This window comes from Temnothorax nylanderi, unplaced genomic scaffold, assembly GCF_030848795.1.
Source record: "Temnothorax nylanderi isolate EJ_2023f unplaced genomic scaffold, tnyl_v1.0 TNYL_tig0057_pilon, whole genome shotgun sequence".
Classification (NCBI taxonomy): Eukaryota; Metazoa; Arthropoda; class Insecta; order Hymenoptera; family Formicidae; genus Temnothorax; species Temnothorax nylanderi.
In genome coordinates, this window is record NW_027249119.1 from 209,164 (window position 1) to 236,693 (window position 27,530).

The following is a 27,530-nucleotide window of genomic DNA, read 5'->3' on the forward strand; positions in this document are numbered from 1 at the left end:
TTACTGTTTCTTCTAATTAAATCAATTATTTGCTTGACAGCCCGTGACCGCCGCACAGTGGGACATTTTGACGATCTAGGCGCTCAAAAGTCCAAAAATAAACTTTTTTAAAAACATTTAGCGCTATAACAAATGTTATTATTAAGGTTCAACATTTGCAAAAACAAATTTCTTTACGCTTTATGACGCCTACAGCGGAGAGAGGTTCAAACTGTTCACTATCGAGCGAGTGAACCGGATGCTCGGCGTGTCATAAGTATCAGTTGCTTTCCCTTAAGAAAAAATGCAGTCAAAACTGATAAAAAAACTGGGCACTAACTGGTGGATAACTGATTATTGAAACTAATGACAGCACGATCAGTTTATTGAAACAAGTTACTGATAAAAGAAACAGTTATACTAGTTACTGATTAAAAAAACTGGGCACTAACTGGTGGATAACTGATTATTGTAACTGTGACAGCACGATCAGTATATTGAAACAAGTTACTGATAAAAGGAACAGTTGTACCAGTTACTGTTAAAAGAACTGGTCAATATTGGTCCAGTTTTATTCAGTTTTATATTGATCAGTAACTGATAGAACTTCCATGTTGTTCGGTTGATCAATTGAATCAATTGAACTTTCACCAGTTCTATAAACTTGCCTGAAGAACATAATCAGTATCTGACAAACCGTTAAAAAAAACTGAGGACCAGTCATTAGTTACTGATGGCAACACTCAGTGTCTAACCAGTTTTTTAGATTAATATAGAAACTGATTATTAAAACTGGGCGTCAACTGAAGAACATAATCAGCATCTGACAAACCGTTAAAAAAACTGAGGACCAGTCATCAGTTACTAATGGCAACACTCAGTGTCTAACCAGTTTTTAGAGTAATGTAGAAACTGATTATTAAAACTGGGTGTCAACTGAAGAATATAATCAGTATCTGACAAACCGTTAAAAAAAACTGAGGTCCAGTCATCAGTTACTGATGACAACACTCAGTGTCTAACCAGTATTGTAGAAACTGATTATTAAAACTGGACGTCAACTGAAAAGCATTACCAGTAACTGACTCTCGTATTCAGTCACTGATAGAACATCACAAGTTACTGATTCAACTTCATCAGTTACTGGTGCAACTGCTCAGTTCTTTTTCTTAAGGGTTTATTCGCCGATTTTAAGCAAACAGCTGTAACCATAATTATTACACCTGACACTATGTATACTCCATGATTAAAGGTAACTAAACACATATATACACTTTTGTTTTAGTAATCCTGATGATTCGTTTTTTATAGATCAAGATACAGTTCAGAAAATGAAAATTTGATATATATCTTGCCAAAATGTAAACTTTTATATTGTTATAGCACAAAATAGCGGATTGATCTTTTCATAGATAGAAAGTAGAAGTATTTTGGTCTTCAAAACATTAAAGACATTTTGCGATCTTTCAAATAGTGCGTGTTTTTGTAAATGTATGTGCCTATAATACGATCTGGCACGCGCGCGCCGAGGCGCACCGTGTAGACTTTTACTTTGTTATACCATAAAATAACGGATTGATTTTTCATATATCGAAAGTATGTAGAAGTATTTAAGTTTTCAAAACATTAAATTTTACGTTATGGCTGAACTAGCCATGGAGCTGTACTGCTGCTGTACGGACAGCTCTGCCGCGGAGTGCGACTTAACGATATTAGTACCGTGATCGGTGTTTCGATGTCTCCAACTATTTCGTCGTATCTACGTTATAATTGTAGGGCCCGGATGTTCGGGCGATTTGTCGGGTCGCGCGCGGAGCACCGCTGCGTGCGAGTTGTATGTGTAACGATCGTCAATTCTTCTCTGGCGCGCGACTGCTGAACGTAAACATGTACGCGCACGCACACAACTCGCATGTAGCGGTGCTCCGCGCGCGACCCGAGAAATCGCTTAAACATCCGGGCCCTAATTATAACGTAGATACGACGAAATAGTTGGAGACATCGAAACACCGATCACGGTACTAATATTGTTAAGTCGTACTCCGCGGCAGAGCTGTCCGTACAGCAGCAGTACAGCTCCATGGTTAGCTCATCCGAAATATTGCCGTTATTACGATCACCCTCTCTCTCACAGGAAAACGTCGAGAGTGAGGCGAATTCTAATGAAAGCTGTGATTCAGATTTAGAGTAATATGAAAATATTATGTCAAAGTTTATGTTTATGTTTACATTTAGTTTATGTTTAGGTTTAAATTTATTTCAAATTTTTTTTTCTTTAGAAAATCACCTTTGTTCATAAAATCGCTTTTTTATCCATAAATAACTAATAAACACACTACTTTCTCATTCAAAAACGTTTTCTAGTATCATTCCACGTCAGCTTGAACGAAAAAAATTACAAACTGGAGTAGATATTTTGTTTCAGATTTTTGAGCGCCTAGATCGTCAAAATGTCCCACTGTGCGCCGCATATAATTGGATAAAACCAATTTCTTTTTAATTTAACTTTTTTTTCTTATTGCGGTGGCTGCGATAAGCGAAAAGGATACACACAAAGACAGAAATGTAAAGTCTGTTAATACTTACAGTTTCTTCTCACTATACGGAACGGTGGCTGGAACTGCTCGCGTTGTTAATACACACGAAGTGCGGGTAGCGGTCCTACGCGTGCGCTTTTATTTACTTGACCTTCTAATATCTCGATAATGAGTTGCCGATTTTAGGTTTAAGATTTACCTTTGCGCCTCGTGATTCGCGAGCAAGGCTATCCGTGCCGCGGGAACGGGCGCTGCTGATTGGCGCGCGCGCACGGTTCAGCGCGAGTTACCTCTGCGGTAACGCGCTAATTCTGAATGAGACGGGGGAACTTATCAAGAATAAGGTTAATAATTATTAATTTTTAATAGAATATTAATCAAACACCCGGCTTCCCAAACAATGCATGTAAATATCAAATTTGGTTAACTCAGGAAATAAATTTTAATGACGGCACATATAATTATACAATAAATTCAATTTAGATAGAAAGAAATAATATTTTGCACTAATTACATGCTGTATTGAAATACAGTTCTGTATGGAAATATAGAAATAGATAAGATATGTAACATGTAATATAGAAACAATATGTAATTATGCATAATATAAGATTAGTAATATTTAAATACATAATATTGAGATACATATAGTCATAGATAATTTTACCAGATTAATTAGTCATTATTATTAACTCTTCCTTATTTAATTGTTACTTTTAGGCTAATCATCTTTTTTTTTGCCTTTTTACGTATTTGGCATTGCGATGCTATCGTGTCGCTTGAAAAGCATTGCCTTTTTGATATTAATTATATAACATTGAAAAACTGTGATGCATCTGTATGGGTAGAATTGAAGAAAAAGAGGGAGATATTGGCTTTCCAGTGTCCTTACTACCCCTTTCCACACAATCGACGCTATCATTCTCATCAGTCGATGTCGTTCTCATCGTCGACGTTTCTTGCATCCTTCATTTCGAGCCATCATCTTTATGAACTATCTTTGTCCATCTTCCGTTCCCCTACTCTCTTCCTACCGTCGTAGATAGCGAACAGGGTTGACAGCTTAAACCTTGCTCTAATAAGCCCAGTTCCGACAGTAGTTCCAAAACGTATGTATTTTTAATAAAATTACCTACGCCGGACACCGCGTGCTCTCTATTCCTCTGTCTCCCTCTTCGTACCTCTCTTTCGCTCTTTTTCTTCCTTTCCTCCTCTCTATTTCGATTTAATTTAAAACTCTGACAGCCCTAACTGGAGAATGATAATTCACTTTTTTTCACACGAGAATCAATTGCGTAGCCTTGCTATGGCTAGCGATTTTTATCGTGCACATTTTATGATGTTGTACAACAATATATATAATACTTTCACATACAACAACAATTTAAATCAGACTTAGTAGTGTAATATATGTAATTAATAAAGAGAGGTATTATATATTTGTATACATTCGTTAATAATTTATGTATTTGTTCAAATATGAGGAACGTAGCGCAATTTTATTATATTTAAGAGTTATATTCCTTCTGGCTATCTTAAATGTGAATAAAGTTATTATAAGGTTATTTGATATCGCGGAATATCTTTATCGTGCAGTTTACAAGTTATATAACATCAAATGGTTAAATTATAACATTTTATACAAAGATAATAGACTATTTGAAAATATTAATATAACGAAGATAAAGCAAAGATAATGATATAACGAACGATGATATTATAGTTTACGAAGATGACTCTCTACATGTATCATGCGGTATTTAAAATGTATAATATATTATACATTATTACTCACTTATCTAATGTACAATAATTTTAATTTCACAGAAAGTAGAAAATTATTTTATTGTTTTACGCGTAAACAAGATTTGATACAGACAAATATTGTAATATTCAAAGAGAGAGAAAGAAAGAGAAAGAATTAAAAGCTATAGCTTCTCTTTGAAGAAATAACGAAATACATAACAATCTAAAACTATTATTGTATCATTTCTTCTTACATCTTAGAAGAACATCTTATACCTTCTTACAAAATTTTTGTCAAACGGTTTTAGTAAAGGATATAAACTTTGACTTAACTTAAACGACATTAAATCGTCAAATTCCTTAATTTCATTATCAGATGACACAACGGTAATTCTTCTAGGTGTATCAGGAAAATTCCTTTCCATTGACATAGCCGTAGACATCACATGTACCGACAACTTACGTCGAGGATTGCTACGTATATTTTCCTATTGGAGATTATATGGATAAATTAATAAAAATATTATTAATTTATTATCTATCAAAATCACTTTTCTCATAAATTGTACGTCATATGAAAAGAATCATATCTTCTATTTGCTTTTCACTATAAAACCTTTTTCTTTTCAGTTGAATAATATATTCCGCATATAAAAATAAGTGATTACCTCAAAGAATTTCAGTAATTGTTGCCGCGTTATCGTTCTTAAGTAAGGTACTTCAATATTGACTCGATCGAAATTATATTCTTGGCTTTCAATTTCTTCCTAATATAAAGAACATTGACTAGTTATCGTTTCGGGTGTCTCCAAACGTGATGAAACTAGACTTTCCTTGTGGTTGTCAAATTTGCTCTTCTGGTATAGTAGATATGTGTTCCTGAAATGTTGTTATAGTGATATTAACGATATTTTAATAGAAATATACTCCGATTACTACGTCACATAATAATTGGAGTGATATATTCATTAATATGATCATATTAGAATATTGCGTGAAAAATAAAAAAAAAGACATATTGTTATACAAAATCTTATTATACTTACGACTCCGTTGATCGCAAACCAGTTGCGCAGTACACTACGGTACAAGAATTTTTATGCACTTTATCTTCTTCTTCAAATAGAATGTGGCAACCTACAGTAATTATAAATCAATACACAACACTTTACGTACTATGTTATATAAAAAATATTATAACTCACTAAAAAGCTAATGTTAAATTTCTGGAACAAATTGAAATACTGATAGAATAACTTTAATAATAAATTTTCTTATATTTCTTTTTTCTTATATTTTTAAATATCGATTTTCTATATGGATTGAAATAAATTATGTTTTTTATTTTTATTATTTTTGCCTCCTTCTAGAGTAATCTAGAGGAAGCTTTGTTTTCGTAAACTATGTATATGAACTTGCGTATAAAGCTGGATAAACTATGTTCCATAATATAAACTGAAATCCTTTAAGCATATAAATTCTTTTAAATTATTATAAATAAGATTTGATCGTGTCAAGCTTACCATCTTCTAGTTTAATTTGACGATACGATGCTTTTGCAACAAAGGTACTATAGGAGGCATTCTAGTTTTTAAATTAGACTCAATTAGTTCACCTATATCTGTAGCTTCTATTTCATTCACGTTACCATATATTAAGCACTCCACATGCATTTTGCTGAATAACTTTGGTATGAAGTGCTGGAGTCTATCGACACTTAGATCTATATGTCGCAGAAATTTAATATAGATATCATAATAAGTACAATAATCATACTAAGGACTAAAAAGAATTTTCAAAAAGGAAAAGAAAATAATTTTTAACAGAAAGTATTAATTCTCTCTTACACTTACAAGCAGTAGATTCCAATAATTCATCGTTAGACCACTGTCGTTCTGAGCAGTATTCTAAGATAATCAACATCACAACAGGTTGTTCTGCAGCGAAATTCTTCAACACCCTGATAAACTGTAAGACATTCAGCATAAATATGGTGTTTAATTACATTCAGGAAATTGATTGCATTAATTATACATACCTCTTCCTTTAGAATTTCAAACTTCTTCGAATTAATCTTAAAATTTATCATTTTGTCAATGCTTCTTTCTAACAGAACACGTTGCTCGTCATAACCATCTATTGTCAACTAATAAAATAATTCGTTTTCTCTTCAACTATATATACTTTTATATAAAACATTAAATTGATGCTCATTTATAAAGCATTTCGTAATAGTTATTTGTGCAACAAGTGCTGGAAGATGAAAATTCACGGGTGCGGAGTTGACGCACGAGCCGAAGGCGAGTGCGGTCATCGCACCCGGGAATTTTCAACTTCACGCACGTGTTGCACACCCTATTTTATGTTGCAAGTGCGTGGAAAGTGGTCCATCCCGCACGCGTCGCGTGCGGAATGTGTCACTTTCCATGCACGTGTGACATAAACTTTATTAGAACATTACAAAAATGTAACTGGTCATATTTACGAATAACAATAATTTTAATATTAATAAGAAATGAAATCCTCCTTAATAAGTAATATTCGATGTACATGGAGAAGCATATGCTTAAGCGTTACTAATAATATTAACAAGTTGAATAATAATTTATTCGAATAAATCTATTTAAATAATATACAATATTTTATTAATGTTATTATATATATATGTCGTAGGCTTATAGAAAAATCAGCCCGTTAGCTAAAATCCTAGGAACTTAGCTAAACGCAGGCCAATAGAGTAATGAACCGTGAATTAGCGTAATAGCCTAGTAAATTCAGCCTCTTAGGCTAAAAGCCGGCTGTTAGCCTAACGGCCTGACACGCTGTGGGCAGTTAGAAAAATGATCATTGGATAGCATTGCAAATGTAAACAAAACATTTAATTACACATGCACATTATTACATACGTTATTATTTATTAATGTAAGTAGAGCTCATGTGGCAACGAGAGTTGCCAGGAGTTTTGGGAGCTACTCTTTGTCTATTACACGTTTGGCAACAGGAAACAAATATTTCACACGCTGATTTGGTAATTCGCCATTTGTCTTTGATATAATACAGCATTTTATCTCTACCTCCGTGGCCAGTTTGGACGTGAGCTTCCATCAATTTCTCATAATAATCTTCGAGTGCCACCATGTAAATCACTGGTTCGCTTGCGTTTTGTCTTTTTACAATTACTCGCGTTTCAGACCCAATTTTTGCAAGTTCATACGTCTTAGCATAGTGATAATGAGAGCTAGTCTTTTTTGAATTCGAATTTTCAAGCTCTTCTAACATTTTAATCACACGAAGCATATGTTCACTTTTCCATACTGTACGATTACTACCTGGACGATCTGCATATAAGTTCGTTAATTTTGTATTAAACTCTTCACAGTTTACTGGCGTGTAACCTGCCATGGTTGCAACTGCTACGAAACTAACAACTTGCACTCAATATCTGAAAGCCAGATACATTTTTGTTACATAAAAAGGCAGATAAATAACAAATTAATAAGTGAATTAAATGAAATTGATTTAGTATGCTTACATGTTCGTCAATGGTGATATAAAATAATGATTGGTAGTCATGCAGAAATTCGATAAATAATTAAGAATGAGAAACGAGCTCCTTCTGCCACTAGAATTCAAAGTGAACTGATCTAAAGAGTCGATATTAAAAACAAGGACATGTAAGCCATAACAAATATTAAAAGTATAATTACATATAGGTATAGCCGTTATGACCTTGTTGTATATTATGTTTGAACTCTCCGTATCTTTTAAAATGTTTTGTTTACATTTGCAATGCTATCCAATGATCATTTTTCTAACTGCCCACAGCGTGTCAGGCCGTTAGGCTAACAGCCGGCTTTTAGCCTAAGAGGCTGAATTTACTAGGCTATTACGCTAATTCACGGTTCATTACTCTATTGGCCTGCGTTTAGCTAAGTTCCTAGGATTTTAGCTAACGGGCTGATTTTTCTATAAGCCTACGACATATATACTTACTGTTATTCCATATCTCGTACAAATAATTTGCCATTTTAAATATGTATATTCATCAAGAGAATCACGAAGTAGTCGCACAAACATATCAGTCAAATTGGAACTGAGAGGATCCATGTAGGAGAACGGACTATAAATTAAAGACAACACGAACGTTATTTATAATTATAAAAAAATATTTTTTCTGTCTATATTATATAAGAAGAGATTATAGCATTATTTTAATTTATATTCTTTAACTAAGAAGGTATTTTAAAATAACGGCATTCAGAGATATATAAATGTACAAATTTAGATTTATTTTATTAATGAAAATATTTCAGAGATAATCAGTTTATTATTTTAATTTTATTTAGTATCGTATATTAATATATATTAATATATATGTGTACTAATCTCATTATTATGATAATTAAATTAATTAATTCACAATTGCAATTTGTATAACTTGCTCAAATTCTGATTTAAAATCATCTCAGTATTCCATATTTGATTAGAACAACAATGTGTTTTTTACAACCACACTTATCTCATACCTAACGAAGTGGAAGTTCATCGTCGCTTGCGCAGTACAAAATACATCATCCTTTTCATACCAAACTCTTACAAACGATGTATCCTTTACAATAATAGGAAACTTTTGTACCTGTAAAATTTTACCTGTTAATATGTGTAGAAAATACACAATCAAAATTACATCAAAATTGGTGATTCATTAGAGCATACGACAATTCCGTATGCAAAAATGAGCGTGTGTGAAGCATTATTTGCATTACAATTTTCTTACTTGTATTAGTCTCTTGGCTTATATTACGTAAATTAATCTCTAAAACTCAGCGTATATTTTTATAAAGTTAATGCACAAATATATACATATATTTAAATAGTACACCATAATTATTTTTACTACCTATATAAAAAATATGCATAAGAATAGAATTTATTATAAACTAAATTAACATTATATTTTATATCAAGTTTCATGACATGGTTTATGCTTTATGGAGATTTTGCTTATTGTTAGTATCACGAAATGGTGTTCAAGGATTTTTTGCATTTTTGCCAAGTTTTTTTGCATTTTTAATTAAAAGTACAACTTACCGTCTGATGACGAAACCTATATTGAATTTGTGTGCCGATTAGAATACAATATTTGGAACAATTAGCTACGGTTAACACATTCTTACTCCGATATGGCTTTAGAAGATTTTAAGCGTATAAGAGGATTACGTTTTTTTTTTTAAGTTTAATACATTCTTACTCCGATATGGCTTTAGAAGATTTTAAGCGTATAAGAGGACAACGATCCGACTGTCCTGGAAGATTTCCGCGAACTGACAAGACTATACGTATTATGTACTTAATGTCAACACATATAGACAAGTATCTATAATAACAAGACAGTTAGAGGTGAGAGTGTAACGTGTAACGAACGACGATATATGACAGTGCTGACTTTTCTAGGAATTTTCGTTCTGATAAAAGTACGACGTGGTAATTGTTTCTTATTAATCGGATGAGAGAGAGGGGAAGAGAGAGAGAGAGAGAGAGAGAGAGAGAGAGAGAGAGGGAGGGAGAGAGGGAGAGAGAGAGAGAGAGAGAGAGAGAGAGAGAGAGAGAGAGAGAGAGAGAGAGAGAGAGAGAGAGAGAGAGAGAGAGTAATTTTTATCATGTTAAAATATAAGACTTTTAAAAACTCCAACTTTGCAAATAAAAGTATCAAAAATGTGAAAGCATAAAAACACCGAAAATAACATTTGTTAAACTTTTAAGGGGTTACACCACTTTGAAAATTTCAAAAAATCAAAAAATTTTTTTTCCGTTTAAACGATAGTATGTAGTCTTAAAAATAAAGTCTTTTTTGTCGGAATGTAAAATTTGAAGTATTTACGACTGTACAGCCGATTAAAGGGAAGCGCGCCGGCGCGCCACAGGTAGGCTCCGAACGGTTCAAAGCGGCTGACTTTTCAGGTACAAAGGGACGAAGCCTTAAAATCAGACAGAAAAGGGGTAGAGAAAGCTGAAGTCGACATAGAAGGACAATTATATGGCGCAGGAATCGCAGACTAAAGGTAATTTTTCAATTTTTTAATTTTATACACGAATGCTACGTAAAACTTTAAACGCGTTTTTCTCGAAATGACATTTTTCAAATCGGCGTGCAGCATAACCTCTAGAATTTTCATCCGATTTACTTAAAATTTTGACAGGTTCTTCTTATCTAAATTATCTAAAGAAATATGTAGGGGTTTTGCGATATATTAAAAATTGTCTTTGCTACGGATATTTTTATACTAAATTTTTAGGTAAAAAATGACACTTTTTTTCAAATGTTCACCATTTTTACAAAAAACCATATTTTTTAAAACCCCTACATATTTCTTTAGTAAATACTGTGTAGAAATTAAAAATTTTTGGTTTTTTGTTCTAGGTCCAATTGCTTTGCAGTTATCCTGCACGCCGATTTGGCGTTCCTAAAAAACAAGCCTCAATGGATTAGCCCCAGCGACGCCATTTTGTTTGAAAAATAAAATTAAAAATATTTTTTATGTACTCAAATAGATGTAGAATCAATACCTTTTTATAGATTTTTTATTTACTTTACCATTGTCTAAAAAATAATCTGGGGGTGTAATCAAAACTGATGCTGGAATTCTCAAAGTAATAAATAATATTCACATACATATGTATCTTTCAACCGCATGTGTTCCACAAAACAAGAAATAGATTGACAATCTGCGTTTTCTCGATATCCGAGCGATTACTCGAATACTCGGGATATATCTCTGTTTAGGAATCGATTAATTAAGAATTAATGTTTTAGCTACGTTTATATTTACTAAGTGAAACTTATGACGTCTGCTGTGATTAATGTGGATAATATATAATGTTGGATGTGCTGTTGAATTTATGACGAATTTACTTTTGACGTTTATAAATAGCTTGATATCATAATGGTTCGGTGAAACATATATCTCTTCGTCATACGAAAATCAACTTCAGTGCGTAATCTATTGTTTAAATGTTTCCCTCCCTAAAAAAGGCGTGCAAAGTTGATACTCGAATATATCGCGGTTATTGTTGCCTCTTTTCCGCGATGCCGATTGGTTCTCTCACTGTGCTTTATACTTCATGAGCAGCTGTCATCGTATATTTTGACAGTTGTGTGTAATGTTAAAGCTAAATAGCGCGCGTCTGTAGTGTCTAGTCCTTTCTAAAATTAATAGTGTAATAGTAATAGCATTATTCTCGACTAATAAACTTTTCTGGTTTAATCATTATTGGCGGAACAAACAATTTTATTTCTATTATTACACATCATCGACTTACAAAATGATGTCTCCTGACAATGAAGGATATTTTTATATGATAAACAAGCAATTTGGAAGTAACACCGTTTTTCTCATGGAATCGTGGATTAACAATAAGAAGAAGATCTGCAAAGCAAGACAACAGCTAATCCTACTACTTCGTTGCAGACGACAGGACGTTTTACCACCACACATTATACACATGGGTTCTAACATCACCTTTAGGAGTAACAGCGTAAAACATCGGTTTAATAGTTTTAATCAGCGGTACAAAAAATCAATTTTAAATCTTGAAATTAAAGATATCAATTATCATCTATCGTATTTAAAATCCGAAGTGGCGTACATTAGCGATCGGTTACACTCCCATTTACGAAAGGGAATTTTAATAGATTTTTTCAATGTTAATGAGCACAAACTTACCAATTTCAATCTTAAACATAAAAACTTGTCGATTAACAAATTTAATAGAACGTTCGCTAGATATAATACATACAGTTCGTTTTTCAATAACAACAGAACAAAGTGGCTCGTTAAAATTAGCAAAAAATCAATTCCAGACAATGTTTCGAAGTTTTTGCTTGTTTCGAACCTTCGCTGAAGGTTTTCCTTAACAAATCTAGACACTTGGACTATATTAATCGTCACATTTTAAATGAGTTCAAAAACTGTAAAGCATTTCTTAAGAACAACAATGATATTTTTGTCACGAGAGCAGATAAAGGCCAGATTACAGTAATTATGGACAAAGATGATTATATCGATCGAATGACCGATATACTCGATGAAACAACCTACAAAAAATTAACTAAAGATCTTATAAAACAATTGACACATAAACTCAATCAATTAGTAAAATCGTGGCTAGACAATGATATCATTAAAAAACCGACATACTATCGCTTGAAATGCACGAATGGAAACCTCCCACGATGTTACGGACTACCAACCCAGTGAGAAATACCTCATCAAAACGATATCAAATTGACGTCAAATAGATATGAATCATTTCATCTATTTGACGTCAATTTGATATCGTTTTGATGAGGTATTTCTCACTGGGAAAGGTTCACAAAACGGGGTTCCCTCTGAGAATTATTGTCTCCGCGGTCGGCAGCCCAATGTATAACATAGCTAGTTTTCTTCATTCTATTTTACACGAATACATACACAGACCTAAATCTTACATAAAGGACAGTTGGACATTTGCTAAGAGGATCGATTAAGGAGTTAAACATTAATGACGATCAAATTATGATCTCACTAGACGCATCGTCACTTTTTACCAACATTCCCAAAGAGTTAGTCCTTAAAGCTATTGAAAAGAGATGGCAGGAAATCTCACCGAATACAAAGTTCACTTTACCCCAGTTCCTTCACGCCATTAATCTGATGCTTGATTCCACTAGCTTTTGTTTTAATGGTACATACGTATATATGTATATATGTATGTATGTATGTATATAATATCAGGCTCCGTATATAAGTTTATTATACTTATAAAATAAGTCACGCAAATAGATGATAATAAATTGTTCAAATTTAATGCCAATAGATTTCCACATCACCGCTGAGGTACTATTGTTGATGCGTTTTTTTTTAGTGGTTTCCCCAGTAGGCCTATTCCACTGTCAAATAAAAAATTTACAAACTTTAGGTAGCGGGAGCGAAATGTCCTTTGTCCTCAATAATGTCTCCAATTACTATTGTATCTTGAGTGATGATTCCGTCACTCACCACGTTGTCGACGTCTACATTGATCAATTAATTTATCAATCACAATTTATTTCAATTAAAGACATATAAATGTAGTAATCTTTACCTTTTACTACAGGATCTTCATTAACTCTGGCCACACTCTGGAAGTTTCCCTCAGTTCTATCATTATTTACGCCAGAATTTCTCTTCTTTTTTTTCTTAACAATACTAGGTACCGCATTAGGTTTAACGACTGAACCTTTTGCTCTTTGAATGATGTCATCTTTTTTAAAATGATCAGAACATAATTTAGTGCAACTCTTTAAAACTCCTTCATCAATGTTGCAAAAATTCAGCCATTTTTTTCTATATTTTTGGTCGGTCGGAAATCTGTTAAAAATAAATAAATTTAAATTTCTCATGCCAGCATGCAAAAAGAACGTGCATTTAACTGAGTTATGATGTCACAAGTGAGAATTATCTCAGTTTTGATAAAATGGTAAATTGAAAGCAACTATTATGTACACAAAATATTACATATATTTACTTACTTATAATAAGAGACCGATTTTTCGTTGCGGTATGTGTTAAGGCATAATACGCAGTTCGAGGAGGGCATTGTCAACCACACTGTAAAAAATTTTGTAATGTAATTTTAGGACCAACTATTATAAGTGTAAATTTCCTGCGTCTATATAAACATTTATTTATTTACATAGTAATTAAACTGGCTATACCACACTGAGAAAAAAAATTGTTAAACTGACTAAACGCGTTTAGTTCATTATTATCATTTGTTTACTTGAAATATTTAGATGTTTAAGTAAAATATACGTCAGTAGTATTAACTGATTTACCTAATTTAAAAGAAAATATGATTTTGTTGACACATTTAATTTAGTGAACTAAATAACTTATTGTCTAAACCATGCAATTTATAGTTAATTCAAATATGCGATAATGCTGTAGAAAATACGTACTAAAATAAATAAATTGGATCAAATCAAAAATATTTCTATTTATTTAAAATACTCGTATTAGGTGGAATAATTATTGCCATAGCCGAATTAAATATTTAGCTACTGCACAAAAACAATTAATTGCATATAAGCACAAATTATGTTATGAGGAAAATTAATTTAGTCACTTTGATGAACATTTTGCTGCATAAACACAATATTTAGTTAATAGACCTGATTCAATAAAATGTATTTATTGTCAATTCCATTACACCATACTTTCCGCGGAAATAAATAATTTATTATGTTAAACAAATGACATAGTTGAACAGATCAAGTGGAATGTTCATGTTATTGTCTATCGTATGTGCACTAAGAAAAAAAAAGTTAAATTTAAAAAAAATTGGTTTTATCCAACTATATGCGGCAGTCACGGGCTGTCAAGCAAATATTTGTTACTCTGCAAAAATATGATTTCTCAGTAAATACAATATTTAATTTATATCAAAAGAAATATTTAGTTGGTTTAACAAGATTGAATTATGTTTAAATACATATAAAATCAATTGTACAACTTTGTTTATTTAATTAAATGACAGTTAATTTAATATATTTTAATTATATACATAATTACACAAAACAGATATTAATTTCATTCAAATATTTAATTTTATTCGAAAATTTATTAAACATTATTTAATGTAATATAAAATAATTATTGTATATTAACTGTCGCGAATATAAAATTAAATAAAATCAAGATTTGTTTTCTTTATATCAATATAATATCTTATTTCAAATATATATTAAATTTAAGAAACAACATATATTTTAAAATTAGTCAAATATATAAGATTGGATCAAGTAAATATTTTCTTTGTATTATTATACATATTTCTTATTTAATAAGTATAATATTAAGTTAATCTTACAAAGTATTTTGTTAGTTATCGCGAATGTTTAACTGAATGAATTAAGGAATTATTGCTACACTGAGAAAAAAAATTGTTAATTCGAAAAAATATTTAATCCGATACGTTCAACTAAACATTTTAGTTAATTAACTAAACATTAGTTGTTTCAACAATTTATTTAGTTTCTTTCATCAAGAATTAATTAATTCGACTAATGTTAAGTTAACTAACTAAAATGTTTAGTTGAACGTATTGGACTAAATATTCTTTGGGATTAACAAATTTTTTTCTCAGTGTATTAATCTAAAATTTTACTTCAATTATCAATATTATGTCTATATAATTTCATACATTTTTGAGGAAAATAACTGTTTCTTCTAATTAAATCAATTATTTGCTTGACAGCCCGTGACCGCTGCATATTATAATGTTTAGTTAACTAACTAAAATGTTTAGTTGAACGTATTGGACTAAATATTCTTTGGGATTAACAAATTTTTTTCTCAGTGTATTAATCTAAAATTTAACTTCAATTATCAATTATGTCTATATAATTTTATACATTTTTAAGGAAAATAACTGTTTCTTCTAATTAAATCAATTATTTGCTTGACAGCCCGTGACCGCCGCATATAATTGGATAAAACCAATTTCTTTTTAATTTAACTTTTTTTTCTTATTGCGGTGGCTGCGATAAACGAAAAAGATACACACAAAGACAGAAATGTAAAGTCTGTTAATACTTACAGTTTATTCTCACCATACTGAGCGGTGCAGGCTGGATTTCGAGGACCGGTGGAAGTTCGGATCTCGCACAGCGGATGCAATCGGAAGGCTGTGTGATCAAACGTATGAACCACGTACGCAGATTCTGTCTCACAATCCACGAAAGCGTAGCAGAAAAAGATTCTTTGCTGCAAAAACAGCTACGCGCTCTTGTTGTTAATGCGAAGTGCGGGTAGCGGTCCTGCGCCTCGTAATTCGCGAGCAAGGCTATCCGTGCCGCGGGAACGGGCGCTGCTGACTGGCGCGTGCACGGTTCAGCGCGAGTTACCTCTGCGGTAACGCGCTAATTCTGAATGAGACGGGGGGAACTTATCAAGAATAAGGTTAACAATTATTAATTTTTAATAGAATATTGTTGCGCTCGACCGTGCGTTCGCTGCACTCACTCACACACACACTCGCGAACGCGGCGCGCAATCCCGTCACCGGGAATAAAAACTCTCAGTTAAAGAGAACTCGTTTAATGCAGAAATGTAACAATAAAAGATAGCTCGTAAACACGTCTGTACGGTTTCGAGGCTCGGCGAAGAATCTGAATGTCGACAGATGTCAACAAACAACCACAGGCTCGTCGTTAGGAACGTCGTCAAGCAGCGCTTCGCGGCTGCCTTCCGGGCACTTCCGGGCTTCTACCGGGCGTCTCGGCACGGGCGCAACAATATTAATCAAACACCCGGCTTCCCAAACAATGCATGTAAATATCAAATTTGGTTAACTCAGGAAATAAATTTTAATGACGGCACATATAATTATACAATAAATTCAATTTAGATAGAAAGAAATAATATTTTGCACTAATTACATATGCTGTATTGAAATACAGTTCTGTATGGAAATATAGAAATAGATAAGATATGTAACATGTAATATAGAAACAATATATAATTATGCATAATATAAGATTAGTAATATTTAAATACATAATATTGAGATACACATATAGTCATAGATAATTTTACGAGATTAATAAGTCATTATTATTAACTCTTCCTTATTTAATTGCTACTTTTAGGCTAGTCGTCTTTTTTTTTGCCTTTTTACGTATTTGGCGTTGCGATGCTATCGTGTCGCTTGAAAAGCATTGCCTTTTTGATATTAATTATAACATTGAAAAACTGTGATGCATCTGTATGGGTAGAATTGAAGAAAAAGAGGGAGATATTGGCTTTCCAGTGTCCTTACTACTCCTTTCCACACAATCGACGCTATCATTCTCATCAGTCGATGTCGTTCTCATCGTCAACGTTTCTTGCATCCTTCATCTCGAGCCATCATCTTTATGAACTATCTTTGTCCATCTTCCGTTCTCCTACTCTCTTCCTACCGTCGTAGATAGCGAACAGGGTTGACAGCTTAAACCTTGCTCTAATAAGTCCGGTTCCGACAGTAGTTCCAAAACGTATGTATTTTTAATAAAATTACCTACGCCGGACACCGCGTGCTCTCTATTCCTCTGTCTCCCTCTTCGTACCTCTCTTTCGCTCTTTTTCTTCCTTTCCTCCTCTCTATTTCGATTTAATTTAAAACTCTGACAGCCCTAACTGGAGAATGATAATTCACTTTTTTTCACACGAGAATCAATTGCGTAGCCTTGCTATGGCTAGCGATTTTTATCGTGCACATTTTATGATGTTGTACAACAATATATATAATACTTTCACATACAACAACAATTTAAATCAGACTTAGTAGTGTAATATATGTAATTAATAAAGAGAGGTATTATATATTTGTATACATACGTTAATAATTTATGTATTTGTTCAAATATGAGGAACGTAGCGCAATTTTATTATATATTTAAGAGTTATATTCCTTCTGGTTATCTCAAATGTGAATAAAGTTATTATAAGGTTATTTGATAACCATCCATTACAGTACAAAATTAATACAATAACCAGCCTAATAGACCGAGCGATTCTATTGTCAAATAATCGCTTCCATGCAACCAACATTAAGGACGTTCTCCGGCTCCAGTCGTGCTCAACTTTGTATTCATGCTTAAAAAGAAAATTTATTTTACTGAAGTTAATTGTTTATATGCAAAATATTACATATAAAGGGGCCTTTTCATGCTGACGCTCGACGCTTGATTTGGGCGTCAAAACTGGTCACGTGACTAACTTCATAGGTAGAAGGCGAAATAGCAAATATGCGAGCGTCAACGTTTGTTTGAACGTCAATTTAGCATCAACGAGCGTTTTCTCGAAGCATTGTGGCTATCAACGAGGTTATTCAAATTTTATCGTTTTATTTACTTGCTCTTTAATAAGCGCGCATAAATAATCTTTTATTCTGCAATTAAAAATTGCTTTTAATTAAGTAATTTTGAGTATACAGTGAGTGATTTGTGACATCATACACATATAATGTCCAGTGTATATAAATATCAAGCATGGATTACTCAATGTCAGAAAATTATTGACGAAGCAAGAAAACAGAAAACGTGGCGAAAGAGAGTTGGAGCGGCTCTTATTATCAATGAAATTATGAAACTGAAGAAAAAGAGAGCTTACAAAAAAAAGCGTTTTTGGGTTCATCCATTCTTTCAACTGCGACACATTCATGGATTTTATGAAGCCCTATTTCCTACACTTTCCTTGCATGGAGACAAATTCGAAAATTATTTGCGTATGACAACAATTCAATTTGAAGAATTACTGTATTTAGTTGGCCCTCTTATTTCCAAACAGAATGCAATAAGAGAGTCTATACCTGCTGCAGCACGATTGGCTATATGACATTGAGGTGGGTCTTTTAAAACAATTTTAATATATTCCCGGGAAAAAAGTTTATATATAATTATATAATATATAATTATATATGAAATTTGGTCCTTTTATATGAAATTATATATAGGTCCATATATGATTATATATGGACATATATAATTCCAAATATAACTAGATATGAACAATAGATCATATATATGCACTCATATATGGGTCCATATAAGATTCACATAGAAGCGTACTGTCTGTCAAATTTTAAATACGAGAAACGACCCGGAAAAAAATGTTTATATACAATTTTATCTAATTATATATAACTTTGTAGATATAATTATATATTGATTTTGACCTGATCTAATTATATATAAATAGATAAAATTGTATATGATTATATGTAATTAGATCAAACTATGCATACTTCATATATATATATATATATATATATATAAATGATCAGATATAATTATATATTTTTGAATACAATTTACAATTAGATCAAATCTTTAATGGGTCCATTTTTGTGGTAAATATGTAGAATTAAAAGTGAAATGATTTATTCCATATATTATAACTTGGCACTGCTTGAGACAGTGCCATGTCTCTTGATACCGTTTTTATACTACTGTTCGTCAAATTTTAAATACGAAAAACGAATCCTATCGAATGCCATCTATTGGATAATCCAAATTTAAAGTTTATATATGATTATTATTATTATTATTTACTCAAAGAAAAGTTTTAATATAATATTGTATAATTCGATGTAGAGTTATACATATCTTGATATAATTATTATACATGTAATTATTATCATGTAATTATACATGATTCATATTTATATATAATTATATATGATCATATAGAGACAAAATTCATATATAATTGCATTATATATAATCATATATATTTATATATATGATTATATATAATCTTTTTTTTCCTGGGTTACTTTCGATTGTTTAAATAAAATAAATGATCTGTATCCAGATATTTAGCGACCGGTGACTGTATGACTTCCACTTCTTATCAATATCTTGTTGGCCTCACTACAGTGAGTAACATCATTCAAGAACCCTGCAAAGCACTTTGGACTTGTCTCAGCAAGGAAGTATTGCCGTATCCATTAAAAACAATAGATTGGTTAAATATTGCTCAAGAGTTTGAAAACCAATGGCATTTCAACCATTGCATAGGTGCTATTGACGGGAAACATGTCGTAATCCAGGTGTGTACAAATATTATAGATATTGAACTGCATCGTATTGAACTGCATCGTTGAATAATAATATTTACTGCAGTGTCCTAATAATGCTGGTTCTGCATACTATAATTATAAAAATAGTCATAGCATTGTATTGCTGGGGATCTGTGACGCCAATTACTTGTTCACATTCGTTGACATTGGTGCCTATGGTCGACGTAGCGATGGTGGAATTTTCAAAGATTCACTAATGGGCCAGAAATTTAACGAGAAAAAAATGAACTTACCGGAACCCGAACCACTGACTGTTGATGGAATGCCTTTGCCATACGTTCTCGTAGGCGACGAAGCATTCCAATTGACTGATTACTTACTCCGGCCGTATCCTGGTAAAGGAGGTCTTAACCCAGATCGAAACATTTTTAACTACCGTATAAGCCGTGCTCGAAGAACAATAGAAAATTCTTTTGGAATATTAGTTTGTCAGTGGAGAATTTTAAAGAAACCTATCGAAACTACTGTAGATAACACAATAAACATGGTTCACGCTATCATATGTCTTCATAATTGGCTTCGAAAACGTGATAATCGAAACGAGTACATTCCACCAAACATGGTCGATCAATATGGTCTTAATGGTTTAATTCCCGGACTTTGGAGACAAGAAATGGAGAATTCGGCATTACAAGATATTACTGTACGTGGTAATAATAACAGTAGTCGATATGCCGCAGCCATTAGAGAAGAATTTTGTGATTTTTTCACTGGGGAAGGAGCTGTTCCCTGGCAGTATAATCGCGAATAAAATTAATTGATTGTAAGCTTATTAATTGTGAATTGTATAATTTTCCAAAATTGTAAATTTGAATGTCAACAAGTGTATTTTTTTCATTTATAACTAGGTGTGTGTGTGTGTGTGTGTGTGTGTGTGTGTGTGTGTGTGTGTGTGTGTGTGTGCCCGCAACTTTGTTCTCGTTGAAATCGGATTTAATACTAAACCTAATCAAACCCGATTCGAAAATTACAAACAAAGCACCTCTTACTATTTTATTATATGTAGAAATGACAAAATAAAAAATACAATTAAATTTGACACTTTTATTGCACGTTTCAATGTAACGCATTAACATTTTTTGCTTTTTTTACATATAAATAATATACTTTGAAGAAAAATAACGAATAGGGGAGACCGAGGCTCGTTGGCACAAGAGGCAAGTTGGCAATGCGTTCCGTTTATGTATTTATGCCAAAAGTGTGAAAACAATGTCAACGAGTCCCGGTCTCCCCTATAATATAAATTTAAAGTATTAAAACTATGTTAAAAACAACAAATTTTTATGGCGTTTCTTCAATATTATCTTCCATCAATCGAATGTGAACCATTTCTACAATGTCTAGAAGTGTTTGCATCCGTCTTCTATATGATATTCGGCGCAATTGCAGCCCTGCTGCATGCAACATGGAATCAACCTCATCTTGTTGCGGGGGAGCAGGTAAAATAATATTTGGGTTTTCTCTACACATCGCATCAGCGATTCTGTTGATTGCACTTACAGCTTCTTCAGTATCTTTGGGTGTATTTTTACGCGATCTTTTTCGTGTCTCTGTTGAAGCTGTAACATTTCCGGGAAAAAAATATTATATATAATTATATATAATTATATATAAATATATATGATTATATATGATTATACATTTTGACATATTATATATAAGTTTATATAATTTATATATAAATTATATATAAGAAGCATTTATCTTTGCATTCTCGCGATGTAAATTATATATGATTATATATAATTATATAGAAACTTTAAATTCGGATTATCCAATAGATGGCATTCGATAGGATTCGTTTCTCGTATTTAAAATTTGACAGACAGTGGTATAAAAATGCCTCACGTCATCTAAATTCGAATATGCACATCGCAATTCAAAACTTTCCAATAGAATTTTCCTTTTTAAAAAGAAAGCTTAGTGTATAGGATACAAACAACTTGCATGGGACAGTTATTTATTGTATCCTTAGCAGAAGACGACACATCTTTCGATGTAGTTTAAAACAAATCGCGAGAATGCAAAGATATTGAATGCCGAGAAAAATCTTAAATTTAAATCATGCAAGATTGTCACTATTATTGTACTTAATTCGTGAGTATCACGTATGTCAATGGATATGCAGATTTTCGATAATAAAAATTTGTTATACGATGTATATACCAGAATAAATCAAAATTCGCAGAAAATGTTACACAGGGATGTACCATAATTGCGAAATCATTCGCTGTCAGGTCAAGTGCGTCAACCCAGGCTTTTCGAATTGCAAGTTAATGCAATCGATATACATTCTCCGTATAAAAAAATACATTCTCTGAATACTTAATCACTAAAAAATATTGTGATAATAATTAATCGAATAATTTAAAAAGCAATTAAGATTTTGCCAGTGTCTGTTTGTGACTATTTATCAGTGGTATATATCATAATGCTGTACGATGCGATAATTGCGCGTATATTAATTTACTGAAAATATGCCGAAGCCCGAGATTGTTATTAGAAGAAACGTCAAGGCTGATTTGATCGCTGATAACTGACTCATCTGCGCTGAACCGTCTCATTTCCGCATGTATGATAGAAATGAAATGGATCGCGCATCGTTTTGTATGACCGACGACGCGGATGTATGCACTATGGTGATTTATTGATCCACAATCCGGGCAAACGACGCACTGAAAAACTGTTTTTGTATAATGCTCTCGCGTTCCGTTTGGTATTAATCCATTTATCATAAATCGAATTCTGTAAATTCCCAACTACCCAACAATTGCGATCACATCAAATTTAGACGAGTTATTTTATACATATAGTCTTGGATTTAATATAAATCACGAACCGGTGTTACATTTTTATTTTTCAGCGGACAATTCTTAATTTGCATGAACTACTATATTAAAGTGTTTCTCACTCGACATCCTCATCTTCATCTTTTTACATTAAAATTCCTGATTAAATATTCCCTTATATATATAATTATATATGATCATATAGAGACAAAATTCATATATAATTGCATTATATATAATCATATATATTTATATATAATTAATAGATATATAATCTTTTTTCCGGGTTATAATAATCATAATCATAATCATTATTGTAATTATTATTAATATTATTATTTACATTAGAAAGTCTATGAATGTCCCATACCTGACGCCAGACTGCAATCTTCGTCAGCATCTCTGTCGACATCGTTTGATGTACCTGCATCGACAATAATTTCGACTTCTCGAGAATCCTCGCAGACAGAATTCCGACTGACATTTGTTTGAGTTCTACAAACGAAATAGTAATAATTATAATTAACGAAACCAACACTTTATTAATATTTGAAGGAAGCAAGTTTTACGGTCGTATCAGGCAAGAATCACGTAGAAAATTCATCACGTCGTAATGCTTCCATTTTTCCTTGGGTTCAATCCTTGCGGAACCGCTGGCATGCTGCTCTGTTTGAATAATTTTTCTATACGTGTCTCGCAAACTTTTAAATTTTTTTTGAATTTCTGCTGCGTTCAGTTTGCCTATAAAGATAAAATACAAAAAAAATTTGACAATTATTTCGAAAATGGGCCCCACCTTAGATTTTTTTTATTTTTAGATATATCATTTTTGACGTCATTTAGAGCAACTCATTGCATGATTACGTACGACTCTTTTAAAGAATTTAAAATACTGGAAACACCACTAAAAAGAAACGCGTTAATAAATATATAGTACCTCAAGAGTGACGTGAAAAGCTATTAAAAATATGAATCATACATTGGTGGATAAGATTAGCTAGAACACAAATGTAATAACACAAAAAAGTCGGTTAAAAAAAAACGCCCGGGCGAAGCTCCGTGTAACCAGCTAGTTATATATATTGTATATATATATGGTGGGGTAAAAACCACTGTGGTGTGTAAGTCAAATTTTTGAAAATATTTCCTTGTGTGCATAGATATAATCTGTATAATATATAAATTGCATTATATATATATATATATATATATATATACATGTACATATACATGTATACACACATATATATTGCAATTGCATACCCTTAAGAAAAAGAACTGAGCAGTTGCACCAGTAACTGATGAAGTTGAATCAGTAACTTGTGATGTTCTATCAGTGACTGAATACGAGAGTCAGTTACTGGTAATGCTTTTCAGTTGACGTCCAGTTTTAATAATCAGTTTCTACAATACTGGTTAGACACTGAGTGTTGTCATCAGTAACTGATGACTGGACCTCAGTTTTTTTTAACGGTTTGTCAGATACTGATTATATTCTTCAGTTGACACCCAGTTTTAATAATCAGTTTCTACATTACTCTAAAAACTGGTTAGACACTGAGTGTTGCCATTAGTAACTGATGACTGGTCCTCAGTTTTTTTAACGGTTTGTCAGATGCTGATTATGTTCCTCAGTTGACGCCCAGTTTTAATAATCAGTTTCTATATTAATCTAAAAAACTGGTTAGACACTGAGTGTTGCCTTCAGTAACTAATGACTGGTCCTCAGTTTTTTTTAACGGTTTGTCAGATACTGATTATGTTCTTCAGGCAAATTTATAGAACTGGTGAAAGTTCAATTGATTCAATTGATCAACCGAACAACATGGAAGTTCTATCAGTTACTGATCAATATAAAACTGAATAAAACTGGACCAATATTGACCAGTTCTTTTAACAGTAACTGGTACAACTGTTTCTTTTATCAGTAACTTGTTTCAATATACTGATCGTGCTGTCATCAGTTACAATAATCAGTTATCCACCAGTTAATGCCCAGTTTTTTTAATCAGTAACTAGTATAACTGTTTCTTTTATCAGTAACTTGTTTCAATAAACTGATCGTGCTGTCATCAGTTTCAATAATCAGTTATCCACCAGTTAGTGCCCAGTTTTTTTATCAGTTTTGACTGCATTTTTTCTTAAGGGTCGTTATCTTTGACAAGTTTATCCTTTCCACTTTTTATGGAGAATCATATACTAATTTTTCAAAAACATTTAGAGAAAACTTTTTTCACAATTCATTATAATGTCTCTTTTACAATAGCTCGGAATAGGAATTACATGTTAAAAGTTGAAACTTTGAAACTCAGTATCTCGATTTTTAATACCGCAAGAGATATTGAAATTTATACCATCGCATAAAGCACACCTAAATTAACGTATATTCACAGTTTCAAGAAAATCTAGAGAAAACCGATTTTCCGGAGAACGACCTTAATATAGTTAAAGACATTTTATTAAATAACTCATTCCCCACAGAAGTTATAGACAAAAGAATTAATGCTAGGCTTAAAACACTCGCGAATACAGTCGAGAGAGTAGACGGAACACAGAGCGGGTTCGATACACGACGTTGTATTACAGTACCATACGTGTAGGGTGTAGGCGAGGATATCCGACGCATTCTTGACACAGTCCACCTCGACACTGTATATACCATCCCGAAAAAACTCGAGGGAATCATAAAAAGTGGAAAGGATAAACTTGTCAAAGATAAGGCGAGACCGAACTTGTATATAGGATTGATTCTGACGACTGTGATGCAATATATATAGGGCAGACTAAACGTCATTTAATAACACGCGTCAAGGAGCATCAAAAAGATATCAAAAAACGTGATAGCAATCACTCGGTTGTGAGTAAGCATCGTGTGTTGTGTGGTCACAATTTCAAATGGGCGGAAAACAACATCATCCATAAAGAAAAAAACATTAAAAAGAGAGAGATTGCCGAAATGTTTTTGATTAAAAAACATTCTAACACTGTAGGTGAAACACAAGATTTGAAAAATTTAGCTCAGAAATTCTTTGATTTAAATAATTATACTCTCTAAAGCAAAAATTAAATTTACCTCCGTCATTTCTCGTGTTGATATAATAATGTCAGAAATAAAACAACAAGTATCTAATAATCGCTGTCGTTACATTCACAAACATCTTTAAAAATTAAACCGTCCTGTAAAATACCCGGCGCGTGTAAAGAACCTTTTTCTGTTGTAAATTATAAAATTAATGTTATATTATACAGATATTATATATGAAGGTATCCTGCATTTATATTAAAATTAATCGCATTTATTTATCCTAGTCTACTCAATATGCAATACATATCGCAATATTTTGAATTTTGAAAGCCAGTTTGGCTTTCCAGAAGGAACCATTTAATACAGAAGATACACAATGTTGTTTAACAAAAAAATATTTGTTGTACCCTTCTTTACCACCATTTAAAATTTTAGCACGGACTTTTGAATCACTCTGTATACATCTGTTGCACATCCTGTTACGGGCTTTATATCTGCTATTTAAAGGAGAAGTCTTGAAAAGCGTTCCGCGATTTCTCCTTTAACGCTAGTTTTATGTTCATTGATGCTACTACTGAATAGTTTACGTCACTATACTATTTTTGAATCTAAAGACCTGCTCACAACGGACGTAATAATATATGGAGGGGTAAGAACCACAGTGGTGTAAGTCAAATTTTTAAAAATATTTTCTCGTGTGCATAGATGCAATCTGTACAATATATAAATTGCATCTATGCACACGAGAAAATATTTTAAAAAATTTGACTTACACCACTGTGGTTTTTACCCCTCCATGTATCTATTTTATATCTTATTTTTTTCAGGCGCAACAATATAAATGTAAAATACAGAAATAAAACTTATAAATAAAGCAAAAAAAAATATATGTACATTAAAAGGAAGAAGATATGGAAACCAAATGTTAGATACATTCGAAGTAGGGTAACTCCGGTATTTACGTCGCGCGTTACAAAAAACGCATTTTGGTTTGGATTCTCGCTGATCGTTTCGGCAATGAGATGCGCAGAGGCGCGTGGTCGCGAGGTAGAATTGCAAAATTAGTTAGCGAAATTTTGGCATCTGGAAGAGAGCTGTCGGTCTCGCGATTCGTATTCGAGTGTGGAGCGTTTCTGCTAGCAGTACTTTAACACTTCGGACCCTTTTCTTGTTAAATTTTCCCCTTATTAATTCTCTTCTGCTTAAGGTGCACAGACAGACGAGATTTTTGTGGACACTTAGTGGCCGTACAGAGAAGCCTGTACGCGTCTATAACGCTTCTCTGTGTTTCTATAGCTATATGGTACATAATATTACCTATTACATTTATTTTTTCCGCCTCATCGTCCTTCTTTCCCTCCCTAACACTATCCCTCTCTTTTATCTTTTCAAATCAATACGCTATATAACATCGAGCAAGCGTTCATTTATTTTCTTTGGAAGCTATTGAGAAAATAAAATATGTGAAAACATAATGATACACGTAACATGAATAAAAGCCTCTGTTCACACGAGCCGTTTCTGTCGCGCGATTGCTGCCGCGCGTCAACGTTTCGCGCACGTTGTCGCGAGGCGAAGTGCAAGAACGCGCGCATATCCGCGTAGGTATGCGGAACGGCGTATGTCCTGTGGATCTAAAATGCCGTAATAGGCCAGTCATATTAGACTAATTTAGGGGGTTAACCTTCCAATTAATCTTCCCAGGTTGCAACCACCATGAATCGCTTTGATTTGAGGTGCTATAAGTGGGATTTATTTTGCTTCGCAAAATTAACGCGCAATAAAAAGTTATTAACAATATTATCAACA

At 32.6% G+C, this 27,530-nt stretch overlaps 2 long non-coding RNA genes and 2 pseudogenes across 2 annotated transcripts; 1 reads left to right on the forward strand and 3 right to left on the reverse strand.

Moving 5' to 3' along the window:
- Nucleotides 1–4,509: 4,509 nt before the first annotated feature.
- On the reverse strand, nt 4,510–6,576 carry LOC139773130 (insulin-degrading enzyme-like; annotated as a pseudogene).
- Nucleotides 6,577–8,261: 1,685 nt separating this feature from the next.
- Nucleotides 8,262–9,455, reverse strand: LOC139773142 (uncharacterized). Its single transcript, XR_011718281.1, has 3 exons — nt 9,354–9,455; nt 8,789–8,898; nt 8,262–8,382 (listed from the first exon to the last, which is right to left on the reverse strand). It is a non-coding gene; the product is annotated as an uncharacterized lncRNA (long non-coding RNA).
- An 8,954-nt stretch (nt 9,456–18,409) lies between these two features.
- Nucleotides 18,410–20,752, forward strand: LOC139773141 (putative nuclease HARBI1; annotated as a pseudogene).
- Nucleotides 20,753–21,442: 690 nt separating this feature from the next.
- On the reverse strand, nt 21,443–23,535 carry LOC139773126 (uncharacterized). The gene is made up of 3 exons (XR_011718279.1): nt 23,266–23,535; nt 23,067–23,191; nt 21,443–21,466 (listed from the first exon to the last, which is right to left on the reverse strand). It is a non-coding gene; the product is annotated as an uncharacterized lncRNA (long non-coding RNA).
- Nucleotides 23,536–27,530: the final 3,995 nt, after the last annotated feature.